This window comes from Canis lupus, chromosome 14, assembly GCF_003254725.2.
Source record: "Canis lupus dingo isolate Sandy chromosome 14, ASM325472v2, whole genome shotgun sequence".
In the NCBI taxonomy this organism is placed as follows: Eukaryota; Metazoa; Chordata; class Mammalia; order Carnivora; family Canidae; genus Canis; species Canis lupus.
In genome coordinates this window covers 31432572-31459606 of record NC_064256.1, presented here as the reverse complement: position 1 = coordinate 31459606, position 27035 = coordinate 31432572, and the positions used below count along the sequence as shown (strand labels likewise).

General features: G+C 35.7%; 1 pseudogene; it reads right to left on the bottom strand.

The window, feature by feature from the left end:
- Nucleotides 1-24419: 24419 nt before the first annotated feature.
- LOC112670916 (U6 spliceosomal RNA) lies at nt 24420-24533 on the bottom strand (annotated as a pseudogene).
- Between the last annotated feature and the right edge of the window lie 2502 nt (nt 24534-27035).

Genomic DNA, 27035 nt, shown 5'->3' with positions numbered 1-27035 from the left:
GTGGAAAATATCAACAAACACAGATAAAGTAGAAGCTTCCAAGTCTCTTTTTAGTATTATTTCTTTCACTTGCTACTGATAGGATTTTTTTTATTAAAATACTTATTTATTCATTTGAGGGAGAGGAAGAGAGAAAGAGAGCAAGAGAGAGCATGAGCGGTGATGTAAGGGAGAAGCAGGCTCCCCACTGAGCAGGGAGCCTAATGCAGGGCTCCATCCCAGGACCCTGGGATCACAACCTGAGCTGAAGGCAGATGCTTAACCAACTGAGCCACCCAGGTGGCCCCCTGATAGGATATTTTTTAGAGAGTTATTTAGATTCTCCATTTAACATAATGCAGTACTTTTTAATTTTTAGTAAATAGTGAATATAAAAATCAAAATTGGTGCCAAAAAATAATTCAAAAATTTTGTTTGCATTTTTTGTTGTAAAAGATACAAGAATAAAATGAAACCCTTTTTGATTTAATGAGCATTTGTCTGAGTCCTTTGGATTTTTAATCCCATACATTATACTGTAATTACGCCATTATTGTTTGAGAAACCATTATTGGCTTGTCAGGCTAAATATTTGAAATGGCAGAAGCCTTTTACATTGCATATAAAATCTGTATCTTGTTTTATCTCAAATAAAAAAACAAGGGAAAACTTGCAATCTTTCATAGCTAGTATTCCTATAGTAAATGTAATCCATGGGTAAAGAGTCTGGAAATAAATTGGGCCATGGGTGCCCAATAGGAAGCTCTCTGTGTCCTACATTTGTGGCTAAAAATCATATAGAACATAGTCCAAACATAATGGACACTTTTCACAGGACTGTTTCTTTCATACTTGCCCTACAGCTCAATGTACTTGCCTTTTACTTCTTGAAATTTGGCAAGATAGAGACAGGAAGCATTCAGACACAAGTGAGATCAAAATCCTTCCATTCATTCTCTATGATAAATTTTATTCTCCATAAAGAATAAATTCAGTGATGGTCAATACTCAACCTCTTGGCTTAGGTCTAAATCCCTCCTTTCCTATGTTCTAACTTTTTACCTCAGGATATATGCCTTTGTCTTTCTAGACCTCAGTCTTCCTCAACTTTGGCCTTCTGATTGGCTTTCTAGCTCTTCCCAAATTCCTTCATTTGGACAGTTCTTCCTTAATCCTGTATCTGTGGACCCTACACTAAAAGGATAAAAAACAAGACAATTATTAACCTTTATACATATCTTGGTCATAGTCACTTGCCAAAAAGAAAAATGCTGAAGTTTAAAGTTGGCTGAAATGAAAACAGGAATTTGGACCAGAAGTAAAAAATAACTAAAATATAGATTGAAGATTTGCTTTCATCAAACAAGAAATGTTTTCATTATTAGAAAACATTCACATACCTTTGAGGCCTTAGAGTGTATGTGGTATCAACATGGACTTTTGGTGTCTTTTCCTGCTCTACTACTTATTATCAGTAAAATACCAGGTGAAGTTACCTAACTTCTCTGAGTCTCAGTTTTCTCATTTATAGAATGTAAAATAAAAGTTTACCTTTTTCATAGAGTTGATGAAATACATAAATAAAATCACATTTAAATCCCACAGCTTGGCTAAATAAATGTTGTACTTCATCTCTAAGGCATATCCATTTTCTTTCTAAGAAAGCTAAACTCGCTCCCTTAGAACTTGCCCTTCCTATTTTCTCCTCCTTTAGCACAGCATCCCTTGATAAAAATGAGATCATCTCCACATTGAAGCACAGCATCTTGTCGTTCACATAGTATCAGTAAAATGAGCTTTCATTTCCTTCTGGCCTAAAGCTGCAGCAAATAATTTGTATCAGTTGGTATGGTGTCAACTCTTCATTTGAGGGGCAATTATTCAGGGTTTATATAAATAGAAAGAGAAAGGAAAGAAAAAGGAACTTAATGTGAATTGCTTATAGAGTAGGACTACATACACTCATCCATTCTAAAATTTACTGCCTAGTTTCAAGGGAGCAGTAGGGCATATTGTCAAGAAACAATCTCAGTTCTGATACGCTTAGTGCAGGACTCTGAGACCAGACAAATCTAAATCTACATATGAATTCCATCACTTACCAGAACTTAGGAAAATCACTTAGCTTTCTGGAGTATCTGTTTCCTCATTTGCAAATGATGAAAATAATTATTCTCATAAGGCTTTTCTGCGTATTTAAAGTAAAATAATTAGGTATGCACCAGGCATATATTCCCTTTCCAATATATGAACGTTATAAAAATAAGCTCTAAAAGAACAAACCAAGATCCTCCACCAGATAGAAATTTAGTTTAAACATAACTTCTTTCTGTTTTGATTATTATCTATTTTGTACAATCAGTAAGACATGTAGTTTTATAATCCTGTTTCCCTGAACTTTGTTGGGACTTGTTTTATGACCTAGTATTTTCTGATATTTTTGTTTGTTTGATCTATCAGGCACTGGGAAAAGTTTATCTCCATCATGATGACGGTTTGTCAATTTCTTTTAGTATTTCTATCAACTTTTGCTTTATATATTTAGAAACCTCGTTACTAGTTTTATATGAATTTAGAATGATTACATTTTCCTGATAAAATTAAGCCTATTATCATTTTGTTGTGATCCACTTTATCTTGTTTTTTTGAAAGACTATTTTTTCCTGATGTCATTATAACAATAAGATGGTCTTCTTTATCTTTGCCATGTCATCTGTTGTTTTTACGTACCACATTTTTGTGGCGCAAGGCTTTAGTTACCTCCAATAAATAGAACAATAAATAGCTAGATTTTTTAAATCCAGGATGATTTCACTCAAATGTGGAATTTAAAAAATAAACAAAAAGCAGAATCAGACCTATAAATACAAAGAACAAACTGATGGTTCCCACAAGAAAGAGGATGGGAGCAGGCAAAATAAGTGAAGAGGAGTGGGAGGTATAGGTTTCTAGTTATGAAATGAATAAGTGATGGAAATAAAAGGTACAGCAGAGGAAATACAGTCAATGTTATTGTAATAGTGTTATGTGATGACAGATGGTAACTACACTTGTGGTGAGCACAGTAATGTATAGAGATGCTGGGTCATTAACTTGTACACCTAAAACTAAGGTAACGCTATATGTCAACTATGCTCAAAAATTTTTTGAAATAAAATAATCTGTATGGCTGTCTTTATGCCAGTAACATGCTATCTTAATTACTAGCTTTACAATAAAGTTTGGAATCAGGAAGCACGGGTCTTCCAACTTTATTCTATTTTAATATTGGGCTAGTCAGAAGTCCTTGTTTTCTATATGAAGTTTAGGATGATTTTGTAAATCCTGAAAAACAGCAACACAAAATCCAGCTGGATGTGGACTATGTTCCATCTGTAAATCCATTTGGAGACTATAGTAGATAAATGATGATTCCTAAAAAACAGGTCCACAATCTAACTCCAGAATCTGTGAATAAGACCTTACTTGCAAAGATAATCTTTGCAGATGTAATTAAGGATCATGAGATAAGATCACCCTGGGCCATCCCAGTGGGCCCTTAATGCAATTACAAGGATTCTTATAAGACCCAGAAAAAAAGAAGACAGTCATTCAAAAGGGAAGGTCCTATGAAGATGGGGAGAGACAATGAAGTTATACACCCACAAGCCAAAGATGGTCTGGAGATAACCAGAAGCTAGAAGAGGCAAGGAAATATTGTCCTCTACAGAATTCAAAGAAACTACTACCCTGTCAATACTTTGATTTTAGACTGCTGGCCCCTAAAATTTTGAGAAAATAAATTTCTTTAGTTTTAAGCCACCAAGTTTGTGGTAATTTGTTTTGTCAGCCATTGAATACTAAGCCAAAGAGAATCACGATCTTAACAGTATGTTTTTCCTATTAATAAATATGGAATGTCTTCTCATTTATCTTCAAGTTGAACAATGTTCTATAATAGTTTTCACTTTACAAGTCTTGCGTTTCTTTGTTAAAGTTAATTGTAGGCATATTCTTTTTGATGTTACTGTGAATTCAATTTTTTTAAAATTTTCAGATTGTTTATGGCATATATAAATATAACCGTTTCAGTATATTGATCTTATATCCTACAAACTTGCTGAACTTGTTTATTGGTTCTTAGAGATGTTTTAATTCCTTGATTGTTTATATACAAAATCATGTCATCTGTTTATAAAGATAGGTTTTTCCTTTTCCTACCTCATTGCCTTTTATTATTTTTCTTGCCTTGGATAAAATATCCTGTACAGTGTTGGATATAAGTGAAGAGTATAGATCCTTGTCTTTTCCTCATCCTAGGAGGACAGTCTTCCACCTTTTACCATTAGGTATGGTGTTAGCTATGGGATCTTTCACAGAGGTCTTTTCTAAGTTTAAAGAAGCTCTGTTCTTTGAGTTTGCTGTGTGCTTGGCCTTGATGTAGACTGCTTTTCTGTATATATTGCTGGATTCCATTTGATAGTATTTTGTTGAGGATTTCATATCTTTAGAGGAAATATTGATCTGTTGTTTCCTTTTCTAATGCTACCTTGTTTGGTTTTAGCATTAGGTTAATACTGGCCTTACAGACCAAGTTTGAAAATATGTCTTCCTCTTCCAATTTTTGGAAGAGTTTGTGGGGCCTTTGCATTAATTCCTTTAAACGTTTGGTAGAATTGACCTGAAAGCCATTTAGGCCTAGGCTTTCCTTTGTCTATAATTTTTAATTTACCAACTCAATCTTTTTACCTATTAGAACCTAGTGTATTTAGATATTCTTTTTGAGCCAGTTTTTATTGTTTGTATCTTTCAACGAACTTAACATTCTATGTTATTTCATTTATTGGTGTACAACTGTTCACAGTATTCCTGTAACTACATATATAATATATGTATTTTTTTATTTTTATGAAGTGATAATGATAGGCCCTGTTTTCTTCCTGATGTTAGCAATTTGGTTATTCTTTTTTTCTGCATTAGGCTAAGTAATGATTTACTAAATTTTTTGAACTTTTTGAAGAAAAAACTTTGTTTCATTGATTTTTTTTGTTTTCCATTTTACTTAAAATCTGTTCTTTATTTTTTCTTTATTTCTGTTTGCTGTAGATATAGTTTGCTCCCCCCCCCCGTCATAAGTTTCTAAGGTATAGAGTTGTTATCTTTGTTCATTTTAAAGAAAAGCATTTATAAATTCTTCTCTAAGCACTTTAGCTACATCTATGCCCTAGAAAAATTTCCAGACACTTTCAGTGGTTATTTTTCACAATATCCACCAATTATAATTGTTTCTTTGGGGAATGGGACCACAGAGTTCCTCATGGCAGTATTCCTAAAGTGCTTCCATGATTATTTTTATAGCACTAATTATTAGCCAGGAACTAGGGTTATTTTTAAGTTACTAAGACAAATAGTAATAAATCAAGCGTAAGAAAAGGAATACTGCAAATTATATACAACTAAGATTTCATCTTGACTAACCTAGTTTTGCCTAAAGGAGCATGAACTAGTTTACCAGAATTATGGTTCCTGGTCAGCTTCTAGACACTTATTCAAATCATCTTTACTGCTAACATCTGAATGTGCCACTCTGGGTTTAGCCATGTGAATGGCTTCATACAGTAAAAGCTGAAGTTAGTACTTCCCTATTTATATATTTTTACTTTCAATTATAGGTTATCTAAATATCTCTAAAAACAGATGATATTTAAAAAAACAGATGATATTGCTGAATGTATTGTCTTTGCCATATAATTCAATCTGTATTAAGCTGTAGCTGGAAAAAAATGAAATTAAAGAATAACTAGTTGCTTTATTTCACTTCTCTCTTATGTGTGTCCATTTCAGGATAGAAGAGACCCTAGTTAGAGACTTGAAAAGATGTATGTATATAAAAAAAGGTGGGGGACACCTGGGTGGCTCAGTGGTTTGGCATCTGCCTTTGGCTCTGGGCATGATTCTGGATTCCTGGGATCAAGTCCCACATCGGGCTCCCTGCAGGGAGCCTGCTTCTCCCTCTGCCTGGGTCTCTGCCTCTCACTCTGTGTCTTTCATGAATAAATAATATCTTAAAAAAAAGAAGGGTGGGACAGAATGAAGATGAAAATGTAGCTAACTATTAAAGTAAGGTTCTAGAGGAAGTAATTTAGGGTGGAATCACAGCATCAGTCAGTAAAAGCATTAACCTCAGGAGGACCTTGGAGAAGATTTTCACATGGAGATAAGCCAATTTTGAATGTTCTTGAACTAATAAACTAGTAACTTTAATAATCTATGAGAAGTGAGTTGAAAAATTAATTTAGGAAATGGGCAATAGAACATTCAATAGGGACACCTGGGTGGCTCAGCAGTTGAGTGTCTGCCTTTGGCTCAGGTCATGATCCCAGGATCCTGGGATGGAGTCCCATATCAGGCTCCCCAAAGGGAGCCTGCTTCTCCCTCTGCCTCTCTCTGTGTCTCTCATGAATAAATTAATTTTTTTTAAAAAAAAAGAACATTTCAATAGATGGTGGTGAAAATGCTATAGTCCATTTGAGATGAATAAAAAAATGAAAAACATTGGTGAAGAAATGGCTAAGTTTCAAACAGTATGAATTTGTGCTCACTTCGGCAGAACAAACTAAAACAGCAGGAATTTGTCTGATATTTACATGCTTTATTTTTGTACCAACATCATCCAATATTACATGACAACCCAGAAGTAGAAAAAAACAAAGAAGTTAAGGATTGGAGATTCTCCTGAGTGGTAGACTAGAGTTACACAGAAAAGTGACTCTGGATTTACTGGCTATGGATGACCGAGAAAGAAAGAACAAAAAGGAGATGATACAGGTGAGATCATAAAGGTACTAAATGCTAGAGATTAGGGACAAGGTTAGGAACACGTGGACTGGAAGTGAGAGAGCAAACACTGGCAAGCTTGTGACCAATGATAGAGAACTTCGAAGAGTTAAGTAAGATTCAAAAGGGGTTTTTCTCTGAGGATGGCCAGAAGATGAGTCAAATTGATGGTAACTGGAGTTGTGGTTTTGTACACCCCTAAAAATGGCCTATTTTTAAAGAATCTATACTTCTTTGTAGGCCGCTGGTCACTTAACTGGTGTTCTTGTCTACCTCTCAAGAGGCTTGAGTCACATTTAAAAATACTGGGCCTAAGTTGCCCTCATGTCCCACATGCTGACCTCATCTTTGTCAAGTCATTTCTGGATTCAATAAAATACCACACTCGTGGTTTCCTGCACAGCCAGACAAGGCAACATAAAAGTGAAGGAAAGTCAACTCTTTACGGAAACCGTGACCAATGGGAAGTGAGAGTGTAAAGGTGCCAGGTAGATATATTTCCCTTTCTTTGTCTTTTTGGTTAATATTTCAAGTTATGGTCTTTCTTTATAATCCTTGCAAAAAATCCCTGCATGTCAGAAGAACATACTTACTGAGTATGGTCTGTGTCCTTCTGCAGCTGGTCAAGAAGAGAGGCTAGGGCAATAGCCCTGTATTTCGCAGCTTTGCAGCACTCTCCTCTCAGTATCATTTTCCCACTGAATCATTTCCCTAAGTTTGTACCTTGTCAGTAAAAAGCATTATGATCTTTGCCTTAGGCTCTGCTTTCTGTAGAACCTAAGTTAAGACAAGAAGTTTTGGTGGGAGATATATCATCACAATGTGGATAGGATCAAAATATAGGAACATTCTATTAATCACTTAGAAATTCTATTAATCGGGACGCCTGGGGGGGGCTCAGTGGTTGAGTGTAATTATTACACTAAATTTTATGGGTGGACAACTTTTTAAAGAGCTATTAGCATTTGAAGACACATTTACATCATAGATTTTATGCATATATTTTCTGGAATTCATGTATTCATTTCATCATTAATTCATTTTTTACTAAAATGTATTAAATATGTGCTACCCCTAAGATATTCACAGAGCATCTTCATTCTTTGACCTAATAGAAATCCGTACAGTGCTTTCTTGTGGCTTAGGGCTCTACAACTTACCAACACACATAAGTCCGGCCATTTTTACTTGCATCCTCCTCTCTTCAAGTATTTGGAAGTAAATTCAGGTTGCGAACAAGACAAAGATGCAAAATTGAGATACTGTCAAAGATTTGCCTAACAGACCCTTCTTTTGGAACACAATCCCTCTGAGACACCTGGACAAAACAAGAGCATTGATTCCCAGCAGCTGTCTTACCAGGGTACCCCATATGTGCAGACAAGATGGCACTGGGTACAGCTATTGATCTAATGGGGTTTCCCATTAGCCTTTAGTTAGCCTTTAGTTTTTAAGGCTAAAGAGCTTTCAGGTTGGAAAGTATTTTTTCTTTCTTGCCAAGGAGTAGCTTAGATTTTCTCTTGTAGGCAATGGGAAAATGTCCTTTATAGGGATGGATGGATGAATGGGGATTGAATGGATGCTAGGGTGAATTAACTGGTAAATTGAAAATTTATTATGGAAATGTTGCTCTAAACCTCTTTCTATCCTGGGAATTTTGAAATTTTCTTAGCATTGACCTTGGAATCCTGAGGCTTGGTTCAAAACTATAATTCGCAATTGTTATCAGTTGTTCACATTTTCAAAAAACAATAAATATCATTTGGATGTACAGCAGTATTATATAAGAGTTATAAGGAAGTTGCTATACAAGAAGTGTGGCTCATGGGTAATGGGAGATATCTCCCTCTTCATTACCATTATGAATTTCTTCCAGTTTCCTTATGCCCCATTAACATGTTGCTGTTACCATTTTGCAATAACCATCTCTGGGTAAAAAAAACAAAACAAAACAAAACAGGACATGTAGCTTTATCTTTGTACATGTACACTTTAAGGATAATTTGAGTGTTGAAGGAGTTGGTGGAATAAAAATCAGAGGCCCAATTACTTTTTTTTTCATTAAAACTAACTTTCTTATATATACCAGTTTGATCATGTAACACTAAATATTACAGAGCACACATAAAAATTGGAGCTGGCCATAGGATGTAAATGGGGTATAGAATTAATCAGAATTTTCCGTAGTGATGGCAACGATTTATTTGCATAGAAACAAAATCTGAGTGTTACTCATTTCTCTTCCCCAGAATTCACTCACAGGGTTTGCGCACATCTTAAGAGTTCTGTTTACCACCTTCAGCCCTGGGAAATAGTCCTGCCTTGTTTGTCTCTGTGTCTTCCCCAAAGCCAACGTGGAAAGGTTGGAGGAGGGCCCCCGTTGAGAAGCTGTGAAGTTCCCTTAAAATTACTTTCAGAACGACTCTTTTTTCTATAGACAGAATGCTTGAAAATTATAATTTATAATTATACTGAATTTACAATTTATAATTATACTAAAACACCGTTTTCATAGCAGTTTCTTGTAGTGGGTTTTCTGTGTCAAAATCGTAATTTACACTTGGTTCCAAACCTGGAAACTGAGATATTAAGACCATCAAACTATGTCATGGAACTGGAATGAGACCAATTTTATACCTCAGACTTTGCTACTAACAGATCTTGGTAAATGACTAAGTTTTATAAAGTGGAAGTAACATTTAACTTGATCTTTAGATGTGATATTAAGTATATCAATTATATTAAAATAATTCTGCTAAAATTTTCCTTTTGTATCTGCTATGCTTTTTTCCCCATTTATATTTCTCTAAAAATGAGATACTAAATTAAAAGTGTTTTCTCTTTTTATTTATTTTTTAACACATTTCTAGGCTTCACAGTCAAATTAGATTTCAGCAGAGCAATGACAAGGGGGGAAACAAGTATAACAAAAACAAGGGAAAATAATCTTTTGTTTCCTTAGCTATGTTCCCTCAATACTGCCTTCCAATATCTTTCTACAATCTACTTCCACCAACCAAGGCATTTCAGAAAAAGCTTAGAAGCATGTAAATTTGGAATGAGGAGCCCATCCTTTAAAGCAGCCATTCTCAAAGGGGCAATAGCATTCCCAGTGAGTTGAGGAGAGCGTTGGTTCTTGGGGAGGGTGCATAAAATCTTAGACACTAAAATGGCTTGAGGCTCTCCAAATAATACATGGACTGTGTATCTAGAGATAAAGATGTATAGTATGTCTTAGGTATTAACTTTCATAGGGGGCTGAAATGAGGAAGAAAAAAATTCTAAAAAAACTTCATAGTGGAAATGATGGTAATACTAAAACAGTTGGAAAACACTGCTCTTCTCTTCTAAAATGACTTAATCTGTAGAAACAGTCCCTATCCCAGCACATACATTGTTACAACTCAAAACCTAAACCAGAAGGAAACCTATTAGCCTTCTCTTAGTTTTCCAAATACTGTTTCTGTGTCACTGTTTTCATATCAGTTACCAAGATTTGATGATTTTGCCTGTACCTACAAGAATGTTTTTAGTAGTACTTTTCTCTTTGCTAAGTCATTAAGAAAGACTATCTTATCTCTGATTGTTCAACATCCTGTTGACTCAACTACCTCCTTCTTTATCATTAGCAACACATCATTCTTTTGTCCTAAAGCTTTTATAGAGCAGAATGAATGTTATTACATCAAATTAGCATGATCTTGGAAATATTTATATATGGATAATTCCCAAACATATTTCTCTCATTCAGACCTCTCTCTCAAACTCTATATGTGAGTTGGCAAACTATGGCCCTTAGGCCAAATTTGGCTAGTTTTGCAAATAAGATTTCATTGAAACAACCACTCCCCTTCTTTTGTATATTGTCTGTAGCTGCTCAATGGCAGAGTAGTTGTGATAGAGAATATTTGGCCCACAAAGTCTAATAAAATATTGACTACCTGGCCCTTTACAAAAGGCCATTGACAAAACAAACAAAAAAACTTCTAGATGCATCTACCTAATTCTCTCCTTTATCTCCACTTAGATGTTCACACAACCTACCAAACTGAAAAGATTTAAAACCAAACTCTGTTCTTTTTTCTAATATCTGCTCCAAACCCCAGTTGATGGCAACTTAATCTTTCCAGTTACAAATCCAAAGCTCTGGAGTTAAACTTCTTCACTTCTTGGTTTCTTTTACACCCTACTTTCAATCAGAACATCCTTTAGGCTCTATATTCAAGTTGTATTCAGAAATGAGTTTCTTCTCTAGCACCTCCACTAATGCTTTTGCCTGAACCAGTGGTCTTTCAGCTTTTATCTATGGCCTTTGTAATCTTTTTGTCTATTTTCAGCCCACAGCCAGAGTAATAATGATGAAATGGAAGTCACTCTATGGACTTTGTCTTCTCTGAAGTCTATGGTGGCTCCTGGTATTCCTTAAAGTAACAGCCAAAAGGCCAGTAATGGCCCACAAAGTCCTAAGAGCGCTAGCTTTTTCTCTCTACCACTTGACCTTATCACTGTCCCATCACTTACTCCACTCCAGCCACTTTAGCCTCCTTGCTGTTTCTCAAAACACTATTCCTGCTTCAGGCCTTGATCTCCTTTATCTGTTTTTCCACAGCACTTTCTGCCTTTAACATACAGAATTTACTTATTTTGTGTACTATTTATTTTCTGTGTTTTCTCTCAGAATATAAGTTCTGTAGGGCAGAGTTTGGGGGATATTTTGTCTATTTAAATACTTTAGAGGAGTGCCTGTCTCATGATAGATCTAAGATAATGTTTGATGAATAAAAATGAAGGAGGGGAGTCTGGGTGGCTCAGTCAGTTGAGTGTCCAACCCTTGATTTCAGCTCAGGTCATGATCTCAGTGTTGTGAGATTGAGTCCCACATTGGGCTCTGCACTGAGCATGGTGCCTGCTTAAGATTATCTCTCTGCCTTTCCCTCTGCCCTACCTTTTTTATTTATTTTATTTTTTTAAAATTTTTTCCCTCTGCCCTTCCTGACTGACTTGTCCACTCATGCACTCTCTCTAAAAAAAAAAAAAAAAAAAAAAAAAAAATCAATTTTAAATTATTCAATAAAAAAAAACACAATAATTCTATTCATCATAAATGTTCTTGGGTGTCTGGGTGACTCAGCCAGTTAAGCATCTGCCTTCTGCTCAGGTTGTGATCTCAGGGTCCTGGGATCCCGCATTGGTCTCCCTGCTCTTTGGGGAGCCTGCTTTTCCCTCTCCCTCTCCCTGCCTCACCTTGCTTGTGTACTCACTTGCTCTCTCTCTAAAAAATAAATAAAATCTTTTAAGAAAAGATATGTTCTTGGAGATATGTCTGATCATGTGTCTGTATGATGTATATTCTTTTGGGTAATTTTTCTTGTCCTATAATACTGTAATCACTACAAATGTCTTCAAAGTAGGATTACACTGTCTCTGAGATCACTACTTTTTCAGCCTTCTAAACTCTCAGTAACAGATTTTAATGTCACACTGTGTCTAGAGAGTTGCTAATGCTCTATGGCCATCTATACATCATGTTATTCTTCTAGGTCCATTTCTTTTACCTTATTCCAAATTTGATTAATAGAATTTTTTTTTCTTAAGATTTTATTTATTCATGAGAGACACACAGAGAGAGGCAGAGACATAGGCAGAGGGAGGAGCAGGATCCATGCAGGGAGCCTGACGTGGGACTCAATCCTGGGTCTCCAGGATCAGGCCCTGGGCTGAAGGTGGCACTAAACCACTGAGCCACCCAGGATGCCTGGGTTTTAAATTTTTTGTTTAAATGTTATCCTTGTATCCCCCTACCAGACCAACATATCATTTCCTGATTAGGAGTGCTGTCTTCTTAGCTTTAGTTAACAGGACTGGGGCCTAGAATTAGACACTACTTAATTTTATGGTTTTCGTTTTTGTTGTTGGTTTTATTTCTGATTTTTAGGGTTTTTTTTTTTTTAAGAGAAGAAAGAGCATGTGTGGGGGGAGGGGCAGAAGGAGAGAGAATCTCAAACAGACTCCCTGCTGATCATGGAGCCCTATATGGGGCTCAATCCTATGACCCATTAAATCATGACCTGAGCTGAAATAAAGAGTCAGTTAACTTATTAAGGCACCCAGGTGCCCCTCAATTTTATTTTTATATTCATTTTGCCTATCTTCAAAATTTCAGTAAATTCTGAATACATTTCTAAACAAATCCAATAAAGAAATACATTTAGATTCTGTTCTTATTGTTAAATATTAATTGCACACACACAATGGTTTACTGTATACTTGGATAATAAACATATAGTAAATGCAGTTATCTCACAAACACATCATTGGCAATTATTGATTTTCAAGGGAGACTCTTGCACATTTTAATTAAAGATCTAGTCGAAGAATGTATTATCAATATTGTATCTAGAAGGAAACAATAGCTCAATCTAAAATACTTTTCCATTTAAAATTACTCTTCAATGGAATTAATGATGGCCATTGAATGCTATTAAAATGATATATGATGACTAATTCTAAAAGCTGCCTAATTCGGGCATCTGGGTGGCTCAGTGGTTGAGCATCGCCTTTGGCTCAGGTCACAGTGGTGGGATCCTGGGATAAAGTCCTGCATTGGTCTCCCCAAGGGAGCCTGCTTCTCCCTCTGCCTATGTCTCTGCCTCTCTGTGTCTCTCTCATGAATGAAAAAATAAAATCTTTTAATTATTAATTTTAAAAAGCTGCCTAATTTCATAAGGAAGGCTCTATGTATGTAGTTCCTTATCTGCTATTTCATTATTACAGAAGGAAAATTTGATAATGATGTCAATGTGAAATTTAGGTCTAAGTTTATGAACAATTACACATTTCTGTATATTGTAGTTAGGAAGATTTCTAAAAAGCCATATGGTTATGACTGAAGTCAGTAGTTATACTTTCTATGACATGAGAATGACTCAGGGGCCCACAGAGAATAGCTTCTTTGTCTCTGCCAGTGACCTGTTTCCATGAAACAGCTGTTTATCATGTGGGATGAAATATATGCCATGATACCTAGTGGCTGGAAGAACCTCTGTTCTATGAGAGAAGGCAAATCTCTTCTCTAGCAGATTACTGTCATTTTTATAAATCTAGGAAAAGTCAAAAGAAATAAACAGGACCTACTTCAAGTCACCTGAGTCATGTTAATATTCTGTAGTAAAAATAAAAGTAATCATAGGACTTTGCCAATAAATCAAGCACCTACTGAATTTCTATTTTTTTCAACTTGAAACACTGTACCATACATGATATTTTTGAAACTGAAGCATCACCTAGTTAAACTCATATGGGATAAATTTATTTCAAAAAAAAAATTTATCTCCCAAGTGACAAAGCTTAAGAGAGCTCAAGGACCAAACATATTAAAATAATACTATAATCATGTTAATGATTATATGGATATCAGTTTAAAATAATATTCTTTATTACTGGTCTTTTGTCCTTTCTCTAAAAAGGATTATTTCAGTAGCTATTAAACTGAAGAAATGCTCACTGCTACAAAAATGTTCCATGATTAATTATAATAGTTTTGATTTTGTTTTTAATTATGGTAATTTTAAATAATTATGCTCTATTAAATGGTCTAGAAAATAGTTGTTTTCCAGAATTTAACACCCTGTTCTGGCAGACAGTGTTACCATCGCTCAAGAATTTTTTCTATTAAGTAGAGGAGTAGGGACGCCTGGGTGGCTCAGCAGTTGAGTGTCTGCCTTCAGCTCAGGGTGTGATCCCAGGTCTGGGGGTTCAAGTCTCATATTGGGCTTCCTGTGAGGAGCCTGCTTCTCCCTCTGCCTATGTCTCTGCCTCTCTCTGTGTCTCTCATGAATAAATAAAAATAAAATCTTCAAAAAAAAGGAGAGGATTATTTATAAATACTGTTCACACAGTTTATTCACAATTCCATTTCTATAGAGCAAATCAAGTTTGCTGTGTAGGACCAATCTTTTCTTTGAGGCTCTCTTCTGTGCTTTATGTTATTCTTCACTCAATTTTCTAAAGATAAGGAGGAGAATCTGGTACCAGAAATGTGTACTGCTCCAGACACTCAAATAGATCTTCCATCAGGAGTGTCCTCATCTGAAATACCTCTCTGCTGTTGACTGTTACTGTGTAGAAAACTCTAGCGCAACTGTTTCTGGGAATAAGAGGGAAAGACTCCACAAGAAAGACTAATTGGTTTTAGCTTTTGGCTCACCTGTCCCTAGTGGCAGTAGAAAGTCATAGAGACTACCTGAAACAATTCTTTAACATTCTTAAAAATCATTATGAGGACATTATCACTCTTCTTTTTCTTGATGCTGTTTGAAGCCACCCAGGTTCCCCTTTATTCACTCATTCATCTCACTCACACTGACCCTTCCTTGACAGATGTAGGAGTTTTTATGTCTGGCCTGGAAGAGCTCAATCTCCTCTCCCTGTGTTCCATAATCTCTCTCAGCTGCCCCACCTTGCTTTGAACAAAGTGGAGAAGTAGTGATGACACTGCTCTATTAGTCTATTTAGTCTCAACCTGCCAGAGCCAATCAGAAATCAAGTGTGATAAGACAGTGCTCAGTTTTACAGTCACCATCAGAAAGCAATTCTGAGAATTAGCGCTATAGAATTTAAGAAAGATTCATTGCTTTTGATGCTTTGGTTAAGTGAGCCTCCATCTGAAACGGAGTCATTTATAAAAATTCAGGGTTTGCAGTCAGGGTGTCACATCTGTCTCATCTGTACCCTATGAGCCATTTCTTCTGCCACACTCCAAGTCAGGTTCTCATCTGACATAGAAATACTCTGACTTTAATATGCATAGAACCACCTGGGGGAACTTGTGAAGGTTCCCGAGCCCCACCACTTACACACTCAATCATACTCACAGGACATGAGCCCAGTCATCTGCTTTTTAGTTCACTCTACAGACTATTCTCATGCACACTGATGTTTGAAATCCAGACCTAGAGAACAATTGTGATGACTCCTTGATTCCCATTTGCTTTTTTATTATTTCATCTAATTTACCTTAAGTATCGTTGCTAAAATAATGGTCTTGAAAACCTTCAATGGTGTCTTATTGTCTAGTGAATTAAATATAATTCTGCTGGACTTTTAGGGATTTCCAAAAATGTAAGTAAACCTTGTTCATATTCTAACTTATTATTCACTCTTAACCTCCCCAAAATATATGGAGGATTATTTCATGTTTCTTAAATATTTACCATCCTTTTCCACCTCTAGCATTGCCCATTCTGCTCCCAATTGTTAAATTCTTATCAGTCCTTCAAGTATGCCAAATGCTCCCTCCTCCTTAAAGCTTAATCTGTCTTTCCTAGTTAGGCACAGTCTTCTTTTGAACTCCTCAAATCTCTACATTTAGGTTTATATGGTGATCACTTACCTTATATTAAGATATTAAAATAATGTAAATTATTAGTTACATCTGTATCTATATTTCTCCGTCTCGATTGTAAAATCTTCAAGGTAAAAAATTGTCTTAGTGCAGTTGATACTCAGCATTTGTTCACCTCAAATATGAAATAATTCATGCTCTATTAGTCCTTGACCTTAGCAGAAAGTCATCTATGTTCCACTGAAATTAAGGACTAAACATGTATCAACTGTTCTACATTTCAGGTGGATCTATCTTGAGTGTAAGTTTTGCTTAGAAATTTATTATTATTATTTTTACTCCCATCACCTCATCATTAGTTACCATTTGGGGATGTTTGCATACCTATTATTTTCTGATAAATTTAAATATTGGTAGGTAGACTCTAGTACTGATTTCTACCTTTATTCTTATATATGTGATACTATGAATCTTGCTAAAAACAGATATGTGAAAGGAGGGAGGATAAGAATAAGAGTGTTAAAAAGAAAAAAAATTGAGCTGATAAATCTTTAGACACTTTGTTGATAGCATGTTTCTTAATACAGGTTGAAAACCTACATTTTTTTTTAAAGTATGTAACTAGTTGTTTTTCTAATGAATTAGAATTAAAAATATCTTAAAACATTTTTTAAAACATTTTATTTATTTTGAGAAAGAGAAAAAGGGAGAAGCAGACTCTCTACTGAGGAGGGAACCCAATATGGGGCTCAATTCCAGGACCTGGAGTTCATGACCTAAGCTGAAGGCACACATTTAACTGACTGAGCCACCCAGATGCCCCCAAAATATCCTTTTGTATAAATGTTGTATAAGCACTTTGTGAGTGGCTTTTTGGGATGTAAGAAATAGAGGTGACAGAATGAAAAGCTGGCCTTTTGTGGAAGAAAACCTTATGTGGAAGAAATTACGGATGATAAAGGAAGAACACATGTATTTGGAGAGAACTGAAAAGGCCTGAAATGTAAGTTACCTGGAAGAACAGACCAGTGTAAATGTCTATAAATGAAAATTTTTGTTCTGTACCATACACTGAAATATTAGTCATAAGACTATCTCAAAAACTGTACTTTCAAGTCTTAAATACTCTGCATTTTTCCTACCATTCAAGTAAACCTAAAATATTAATCATGAGATTCAGTTTGAAGAACTGAAAGCTTCAAGCAAAGTTTTATTAAAAGAAAAAGTAGAGAGACATATAAAAACAAGAAACATACTTTCAGATAAAATTAAGCTTCAAAGTGTACTTTTAAAATCCTATTTATTAACATTTGTTTTACATGAAGAGTAGAGAACTAGGGACTTTGGAGAATAATGTCCCACATTGCCATTGGTAAAGGTGTTTTTCCTTTTCTTTTTTTTAATTGGAGAGAAGAATTATAATAATTTCTCTCCAACTCATGAAGGTTTCCAAGTCATGCATATTCTGGTAGTCAGCCATGCTGTCACAGATGGTAGGATTTCCTTATTTTTAAAGGCTGAAGAATACTCCATTATATTTATATACCACACTTTCTTTACCATTCAGATGTGAACTAGGGGATAGACTCATCCAAAAATATATGTATTCCTCCTAACATAAACACTGCATAGACATGTTAGTTTTCTACTGCTTCTCTAACAAATTTGCAGGAATGTACTGTTTTAAAATAGCATACATTTATTGTCTTATGGTTCTATAGATCAGTTCTTTAGATGGGAAGTCCAGTATAGGTCTCACTCAAGTAAAATCAAGATATACCGATGATACCAATTGCTAGCAAGGAGGCAGAGCAACAGGAACGTTTTGTCACTGTTAGTGAGAATATAAAATGGCCCAACTAATCTGAAAGATAATTTGGTGGATTCTTACAAATTTCAATATTGTTTCAGTATAAAATCCATTTATGTAGAATCATCAATCCATTTATGTAGAATCATGCTCTTTTGGTATTTACCTAACTTACTTTTTTTCCATAGGTTGTATCCATGCACTGCTCTTATTTTTCTTTTTTAAACAGTTTTATTGAAAGTATAATTGATAAAAAAAGAACTGCACATATCAAATATGTTTAATCTGAGGAGTCTGGACATAGGCAAACACCCCCATCACCACAATTGAGGTTAGAGACTTATTCAACACCTCCCAGAGTTTTCTTCTATTTGTGGGTTTTTTCATGTGTGTGTGATAACATTTAACGTATATTTACCCTCTCACCAAACTGTGAAGCGCATAATATTGTATTGGTAACTACAGGCACTATGTTATACAACAGATCCCTAAAATTTATTCATCTAGCATAACTAAAACTTTATACTCTTGCATAACAACTTACCATTTCCTCCACCCCCAACCCCTGGCAAACACTATTGTATTATCTATTTCTGTGATTTTGACTACCCTGGGTACCTCAAATCAGCTTAAGCACAGAGCATTTGTCCTTCTGTGTGACTGGCTTACTTCATCCAGCATAATGTTCTCCAGGTTCATCCATGTTATCACAGATGGTAGGATTTCCTTATTTTTAAGGCTGAAGAATACTTCATTTTATTTATATACCATACTTTACCACTCATCTGTCAATGGATACTGGTTATTTCCCTATTTGGCTACTGTTATTCCTTCTGCAATGAACATAGGAGTAAACATAGGAATGTCTCTTTGAGATTCTGATTTCAATTTAATAATTTAATTGAGCAAATACTCAGAAGTGAGACTGCTGAATCATATGGTATTTGTACTTTTAATGTTTTAAGGCATCTGTGTATTTTTTCTATAGCTGCCATACCATTTTATGTGCCCACCAACAGTGCACAAGAATTGCAATTCCTCCACAGCCTTAACATTTATTTAGATAATAATCCCAACAGAAGTGAATGGATATCTCATTATGGTTTTGATTTGAATGTACCTGATAGTTAATGATGTTGAATATCTTTTCATATACCTATTAACCATTCACTTATTGGAAAACATCTTGGTTGCTTCCTATTTGGGGCCATTATTAATAAAGCTGCCACAATGATCCCCATATAAGTGTTTCTGTGTATGGAAGTTTTCAAGTAAGTCCTTTGCCCATTTTTTTAAAAATAAGATTTATTTTTTTTACTATTAAGCTTTAAGAATCCCTTACATACTTTGGAAACTAATGCTTTATCAGATATATGGTTTGTAAGTATTTTCTCATTCCATACATTGCCTGTTCATCCTGTTGATTAACACAAATCTTTGTCAAACTGTTTCCAAAACATTAAGAGAAAAAATCCCAAATCCATTTTTTTCCCAAATCCATTTTATGAGGTCAGTATCACCCTGATACCAAAGCCAAACAAGAAAAAAAAAAATTGCAGGCCAATATGTCTGATGAAAATAGATGCAAAAATTCTCATCAAAATACTAGCAAAGCAAATTCAAGACCACATTAAAAGGATCATACACCCATGAGCAAGCTGGATTTATCCCTAGAATGCAAAGATACTTCAGTATATGCAAATCAAGGTGATAACAGCACATTAACAGAATGAAGGATAAAAATAACATGATCAGAGCAATAGATGTAGAAAAAACATTTGACAAGTTCAGCACTCTTTTATGATAAGAACACTCAATCAACAAGAAATACAAAGAACTCAACATAATAAGGGCCACATATAACAAGCCACAGCGAACATCAGAACATCATACTCAACGGTGCAACGTTGAAATCTTTTCCTCAAACATCAAGGACAAGACAATGTGTCCATTCTCACCACTTCTAGCCAACATAGTACTGACAGTCCGAGCAATTACAAAAGAAATAAAAAGTACCCAAATAAGAAATAATCAGGTAAAATTATCTATTGGCAGATTAGATGATCTTATAAGTAGAATACTATAAGGCTCCACCAAAATCTGTTAGAGCTCATCAACAAATTCAGTGAGGTTACAGGATTAAAAAAAGGGTGGGGGGGGATCTGTGGGTGGCTCAATGGTTTAGCGCTGCCTTCAGCCCAGGGTGTGAATCCTGGAGACCCGGGTTTGAGTCCCATGTCAGGCTCCCTGCATGGAGCCTGCTTCTCCCTTTGCCTGTGTCTCTGCCTCTCTCTCTGTCTCTCATGAATAAATAAATAAAATCTTAAAAAAAAAAAAAACTGACAGCAACATACAAAAACCAGTTGTGTTTCTATAAACTAACAACAAACCATGTGGAAAGGAAAAAAAGGGAAACAATTATATTTACAACAGCATCAAAAATAATATAATACTTAGGATTAAACTTAACCAAGAAGGTGAAAGACTTGTAGCTAATATCTACAAAACATTGATGACAGAAATAAAAGACAAAAATAAGAAGACATCCTGTGCGCATAGAATGGAAGATTTAATATTGTTAAAATGTCCATACTGTCTAAAGGGATCTATAGATTTAATACTATTCCCATCAAAATCCCATTGGCAGTTTTATAGAAATAGAAAAAACAAATCCAAAATTTGTAGGAAACCATAAAAGCCCACAAATAGTGAAAGCCATTTTGAAAAACACACCAAAGCTGGAGGCATCACACTTCTTAATTTTAAAACATATAGTAAAGTAGGTATACAGTACAGCTACAGTACTATGTCACAGGCATAAAAACAGACTTACAGACCAATGAGATAGAACCAGAGCCCATAAGTAACCCCACACATGTACATCAACTCATCTTTGACGAGGATGCCAAGGACATAGAATGGGGAAAGGATAATCTCTTCAACAAATAGTACTGGGAAAATTGGTTATCCATATGCCAAGAGAAAAGAAAAGAAAGAAATGAAATTAGGCCCCACCTTATGCCATACACAAAAGTCAACTCAAAATGGATTAAAGATTTCAACATAAGACCTGAAATTGTAGAACTCCTACAACACCACATAGGAGAAAAACTTCTTGACATTGGTCTTATAAATGATTTTTTTGTGAGTCGAATGCTAATAGTGCAGAAGACAAAATAGACAAGAGCTAGTACAAATTTAAAAACTTCCAGTAGCAAAGGAAACAGTCACTGGCATGAAAAGGTCAACTACAGAATGGGTGAAAATATCTGAAAACTATCTGATAAGGAATTAACTTCCAAAATATATAAGGAACTTCCACAACTCCATAGAAAAAAAAATCCGATAAAAAATGGGCAAGGACTTGAAAACTTAGTTGAAAACTCATGGCCACACAAACACTTTCACATTAATCATTATAGCAGCCTTATTCTTAATTGCCAAAAATAGGAAGCAACCAAAATGTCCTTTAATAGGTGAATGGGGGAAAAAAGTTGTACATCCATTCAATAGTCTTTGCTAATAAAAAGTAATGAACTATCAAACCATGCAGAAACGTGAATCTGAAATGCATTTTGATAAATGAAAAAAAGCAGTTTGCAAAAGCTGCAAACTCCATAATTTCATTTATAAGACATTCTAGAAAAGGCAAAACTGTAAAGATAATGAACACATTGCTAGCGGTTAGGGGGATGTTAAATTGGTATAGCACAAAAGTTTTTAATATAGATTAAACCACTCTATATAAAAAAGGAATAGTGGATATATGGCATTATGTATTTATAAAAACATTATTATTATTAATAAAAATCTAGTTGTTTCTCCAGGGATAGGTATTAACGATTCTGAGGTCACTGTACATGTACACTGAAATCAAACAATTAAACTGAAATGGATAGTGGGAGCAAGTTTTCTCACAATTGGAGTAGGATATTACAGATAAGCAAGGGGAAGAGACTAGAATGATCCATGTAGTGATGGATGAATGTTGGAGACCTCCACATGAACACATTTTCAGCTCAGTATCAATAAATATTGTCCCATATAAAAATTTATAGGTATGTATATGTACACAAGTTAGTGTTTACGTATATATTTCCTTCTTATGCCACCTGAAGAGGCCTAAAAGCAATGGCTCCCTGGTAGCAATGAGCCCACCTGACATTCAGATCTTGGTTTATATTATCGTTCACCAATATAAATAACCAGAGCTTCTTGGGGGGGAAAGACAACTGATTCTGGGACTGATTCTAGGGTCAGAAAAACTACAAGAGGAAACTGGAGCATCCTGAATTGTCAGAAAGTAAGGCAACACTGAAAACAAAATAAACAAACAAACAAAAAAAATAAGGAAAATAAAACAAAACCACAGTAATGTGAGTAGGTCAACAGGACATAGGAACAAACTTAAAGAACTCCCAGTGGCTTAGGCAGAACAAGTTATCAACAAAATAAAGTAGTGTTGCATTATAAACCAAAGTATGAGTCATGAGTCCATACTGCTATAAATCATTTACTCAAAAAATAGAGAACAATCTGTACATAATTCCAAATAATTTACACAGATATTCCATATTCAAGAAGGTAGAACCTAACTCCCCACTCTTTATGTATGGGTTGCATATTATAGGTTTCTTCCAAAGACTAGAGTATGGAAAAAAAGAAAAGAATTTTACAGTGGAGAGAACTGACCAATACAGTCTAGCCAGGTGATCAAGGGATTCTCCTGCCTTTTGCCATACCATTAAACAAGAAGGAACAGAGATAATGGAAGAGACAAATGCACAATTTGTGTTGTTGCTTCCAAATGTAGCCATGCTCAGATATTCATCAGGTCCAGACTCCAGTCCCCAAATACAGCTCACCCAAGGCTTCTCAGGAAATCTTCAGATGAGTTTCAGTAGTGGTGGAATAAATCCAAACTGAGAGATATTGAGAATAAGTACTGAGCCAGAGTGTGAAATTTTTCTGTCTCAAAGTTTGGCTTTGACCCTGTGACTGGCAGAGAGTCAGCCTCCTATTTTCTGTTGTGGGCCACAGCATGCCCTCCCCTCCACCCCACAGTGTCCTCAGAAGCATCAAAAGAATGTCAGGGGAAACCCAGATCAGAAGTCAACAACTAAGCAAATGTCTCTCAAAATGAAGGGAACTGAGGGGGAGAATTTGCTCCTTGGTTGGCTCCAGAGAATGTGGCCTCAGAGGGTTGCGTTATCAAGTTTCATAAACTTATTTGTTTTGTTTGGGGAAATGAGATAGTTGCTTTATTCATTTTCTATTGCTGTTGTAAAAATGAACAGAGATGGGGCAGCTTACAACAACATGGATTTATGCTCTTATATTTTTGGAGGTCAGAAGTCCAAAATCAGTTTCAATGAGCTACAAACAAGATGTTGGCAGGCCTGAGTTCTTTCTAGAGGCTCTGGGACACATGTATTTTCTTCTCTATCCTCTAGAGGCTATCAGCATTTCTGGTTCAAGGCTGCCCTTCTCCATCATAACCTGAAACAACAGGCTGAGTCGTTCTCATGTTGCCCTCTCTGACTCTCTGCAGCTGCAGAAAGCTCTTTGCTTTAAAGAACGCATGTGAGGGGCAGCCCGGGTGGCTCAGCTGTTTAGCACCTGCCTTCAGCCCAGGGCCTGATCCTGGAGACCCGGGATCGAGTCCCACTCGGGCTCCCTGCATGGAGCCTGCTTCTCCCTCTGCCTGTGTCTCTGCCTCTCTCTCTGGGTCTCTCATGAGTAAATAAATAAAATCTTTAAAAAAAAAAAGAAGAACGCATGTGATTAGATTGGGCCCACCTAGAAAACGCAGAATACCCATCCCAACCATTCTTAAGATTAACTTCCATCATCTGTGCAAAGTCCCTTTGACATATAAAATAACACTCATCAGTTCTAAGAATGAGAACACAGACATGGAGGGGGGCACTTTGGCACACCTGAGCATTGTCAATTCATATGTATCTGTAGTTATTCACTAGATTATTAGCTCCCACAGACATTTCAAACACATGTTCTTCAAAACTAAATTCATCTTCCACCAAATGTGTTTCTTCCTTGATGGGGATATGTCCAACCAACAACTTAAGCTTGAAGCTGAAAAACATTTTCCTGCAATCCTTTATCAGATTGGTAAATCTGCTCATTTTAATTCCAATATTTCTTCAATCTATCCGTGCCCTGCACCTCTGCTACCATTAACTACACTTGTGCATTTGTCATTTACCTGAAAAGAAAGTGCTTCTTAATTAATGGGGTCTGGCCTTTTGCTAGTTGATGTGAATAAGGTACCCATGTTGCCCACCTTAATGAAATTTACAGAAAAGCCTGGAAAACACACATATATAAATAAATAAACATGTATAATAAACATGAATAATAAATGCCCTGGAAGAAGACATTCCTGATCCTTCTAATCAGGACCCATGGTGAAGTTTTCAAAAACTGAAGTTAAAAATTTGTGAATTTTCTAGAAAGATGCTATCAAGTTAATATCATGAATTTGTGTGTCCTCCTTGTGCAGGGACCATGCTAATCTTCTCTGTATTGTTCCAATTTTAATACATGTGCTGCCAAAGGGAGCACAAGCTGACTAACTTAACTGCAGTAAAATTTAATACCTTTATAGATATGTCACTTTTCCTTGATTCTATAATATAAATATGGGAAAGAAGACTGTGAAATTCTTTGTTAAATATGGCAACTTACTCTTAATAAAATCAAGCTAAAATGCCTTTTTGAATTCATCTTGATAAATCGTTGTCCAAACGGAGTTAACTTTCGGACTAGATATAAAGAATCCCACACTAGATATAATGAATCAGAATGGCTAAGGTCAGGCCTGTGAGATGTATTTTAAACAAGTAGCCCATGAGTTGTTGTACACATTAACATTACGAAATTATTGAACCAATTTCAACTCACCAATACTCTGTTCCATTTCCAGGTTCTATAGTCTCCACAGTCCTCAGCTCTGACTTCTTTTTGTCTCCAAAGTCTGGAACAGCAGATAGGATCCTCACCCTAGGACTCTCTGACTCTCCTTTCATGGACACATCTCTGACCAGAGCTGGGAAAGTTTCTCTGCTTTGAGAGAAAGACACAACTGATTAGATTGTTTCCATCTGGATAATCCAGATTTCTCTCCTTGGTTCAGGTTTCCTTCAAATTAATTCCACCTCTATAAAGTTCCTTAAGCCATGTAAAGCAGCAGAATCAAAAGTTCCAGGCCTTAGGAGGCAGGCATCTTTGAGGAGAGAGGGACATAATTCTTCCTGCCACTATATACATTGTGTACTAAGGGCCCCCTTTTTTTGTTGTTGAAGTAGAATTTATACATAATGTTACATTAGTTTCAGGTGTACAATCTAGTGATTCAACAATTCCATATGCTATGCTGAGAGTCCTTTCTTAGCTGCCACACATTAAGTACTGTATTGATCATTAGTACATTCATTTTATCCAACTAGAAACAAGAGTGGAGAGAAAACTTTCAAGAGACATACCAATGAGACATTTTACTACTCAACTTTTGATCCAAAATGGAGTCTTGAATTCAAAGAGAGAAACTGTGTCTTTCAATATTCTACATAGGTCTCTATTTGACTTCTAATAGTAATATGCACCTAGTTAAATGCATATAAAAATGCATATAAATGATATAAAAGTTAAATAAATGGCCAATTGCTTAATAATTCTTATAGGAGCTCATATGGCTATAGGATCTTAAAGTATTATTTTAGTAAGTAATAACTGAATTAGGATTCTCCAGAGAAATAGAACCAATAGGATATGTTATGGAGATTTAGTATGAGGGATTGGCTTACACAATTATGTAGGTTGAGTCATCCCACAACTTGCTGTCAGCAAGCTGGGGACCCAGGGACAACGAATGGTGTAGTTCCAGTCCAAACCCAAAGGCTTGAGAACCAGAGGAGCCAGTGACATAAATCCCGATCTAAGTCTGAAGGCCCAAGAAATTGGAGCACTAAAGTCTGAGGATAGGAGAAGATGGATGTCCTACTTTAAGCAAAGAGCAAATTCATCCTTCCAACACTTTTTTTTTTTAATCTATTCAGGCCCTTCAAGGGTTAGATGATGCCTACCTACATTGGTGACAGTGGATCTTCTTTATTCAGGCTACTAATTCAAATGTTAATTTCTTCCAGACACACACACAGATACAACCAGAAATAGCATTTTACCAGTTCTCTGAGCATCCCTTAGCTCAGTCAAGTGGACACAGAAAAGTAGCCGCTGTTATCAAATGTCTGTAGTGTGTTTGCAGATCTCTGATTTGGATTATCCTCTTTGTCCATGTATCATCCTAGCATCAACACAAAAATCAAACATGAAGACTTCTACACATCCTACAATTCTTATTTCAGCATAGTCTCCTAGAGTAAATTGTCATCAGCTTTTAAAGTTTGAGGCATACTGGCTTGTACTGTTGGTGATATATGTTTTTGTAGTTTTGTGGCAAGCTTAGGAACTCTCTAAGGAGTTATGGATTGAAGCTTAGGAGACATTGAACTTGAGATGTTGAAATTTTTTGTGAGAAGATTGATTGGTTTGTAGTATAGATTAGGAGTAAAAGAAATGAAAGGCAAATGAATTAAGACCTGCTTTATTTTCAAACTGACCACAGTTCTTTTAGACAAGAAGGACCTCCTGACACTTTGAAGAGGAAGATGCCATAATCAAAGCTATATAAACAGCAGTGCAACAAGGTAAAATCTCCCCAAGGCACAGTGCACTCCTTGTTTGTGCAAACTTACAATCCTCTACCCAGGAAACCCCACAATGACATACTGTTGTCATCACACTACTCAGAGATAAACAAATCCAGTACAGATGTGCATTTGTGGGAAGATGTTCATACACTTCATTTGAACTTCTCTGCTTACCATTAAGATTCAAGAAATCTTGGTTGGTTGGTTTCAGATGGAAGTTTGGTGAGGCAAGCACAAAGGAGCATGTAACTATACTTACTTTCACCCTTGAGCACCAAAGTGAATTAAGTTTGTATCAGGAAGGATTAAAACAAATACTTTTCTAAATGATGCAGTGCTCTGAAATACAGGAACA